Source organism: Tachysurus vachellii, chromosome 11 (genome assembly GCF_030014155.1).
Source record: "Tachysurus vachellii isolate PV-2020 chromosome 11, HZAU_Pvac_v1, whole genome shotgun sequence".
Lineage (NCBI taxonomy): Eukaryota > Metazoa > Chordata > Actinopteri > Siluriformes > Bagridae > Tachysurus > Tachysurus vachellii.
The window spans coordinates 61,916-63,452 of NC_083470.1; positions in this window are offsets into that span (position 1 = coordinate 61,916).

Genomic DNA, 1,537 nt, shown 5'->3' on the forward strand with positions numbered 1-1,537 from the left:
TGTTTATTCAATAGATTTCAGTATCTATAATACAACAAGCATTTAAGTTGTGAATTAATTAAATAACCATAAATCATTGAAAAAAAATCCAACAATTTATGAAGCTTCCGGTTGTGAAACAGGAAGCAACGTTCTAACCCCTGCACATAAATATAAACACTAGATGTCGCCTTGTATACGGCAGTACATTGGAGCGAATGCGTCAACTGAGCCGCCATCTTGGTACAGGGGACCCACTCCTCTTAATGCATTAGTGTCAATGAGGCAAAGAAATTAAATCACCATAAATCGTCATGAATGTCATTTTCTAGTTTTTTTTGGTTCGTTCCAAAGGTCAGACATGTATTTATCATTAAGTCCAGAGAAAATTTAAGGTTTTGATATGAAGATAATCTACTTTTTCACAATATAATACATAGTGCTAGTAGGTGTAAGTTTATTACTTACATTCTTCCACTTGAGTAAACTTCATATGAACAATCACTACTTACCTTATAGCCTACTGCATGTAACACTGCTACAATGGTGTGACTATACGTGTTCATTTAAACATTTAAATTGTATTGGGTTATTAAATATGATACACAAAGCAATTTACAGGTTGAAGCAAATCACAAATTTGAGAGGAACATAATGTGAAAGTTAGATAGTTGAGGTGCCAAAAACTGTTCAATCTTTTATTTATTCTTTTCCCGCAATATTTTTGCAACATTAAATAAGTATGTACTAAAGTCACATAAACCAAAAAAAAAACAAAAAAACACCAAAGTTTGACTTTGAGGCTGAACTGCCAACCTAACTGGTGACATCCTCCCAGGACTGTCAGCTGAGTTAAACATTAAAGAAAAAGTGTTTCGTGTCCCTGCAACTTGTCCATGACTGACGTCTCTGTTTATCACTTGGGAATCTACAAACAGATTCAGATTATTTTATTTAATACCATGTCAGCAATCAAAAGCTATTTTCATGGCAAAAATTACAAAAACACAAATATCATAAATACAATAAAAACAAAACAAATCTAAACAGCAAGTCATATTATACATTTTTTTAATTAACATAAGATAAAAAAATCTTATGTTCTTATGGCGGCGGTTTTGACGCATTTGTAGGACCCCAAGGCGACATCTAGTGTATATATCTATCTAGTGTATACATCTATGTAGTGTATATATCTATGTAGTGTATATATCTATGTAGTGTATATATCTATGTAGTGTATATATCTATGTAGTGTATATATCTATCTAGTGTATATATCTATGTAGTGTATATATCTATGTAGTGTATATATCTATCTAGTGTATATATCTATCTAGTGTATATATCTATGTAGTGTATATATCTATGTAGTGTATATATCTATGTAGTGTATATATCTATGTAGTGTATATGTCTATGATCCCTGCAGGAGTGTTTTGTGTCTCATATGTAAGTCCCACCTACTTTATACTGATTGGTTCGTACAGTTTGCTCTGCCTTTTTATGATTGGTTAGCACCTGAAAACGTGTCACCAATCGGAATCAGAGTAGTCGG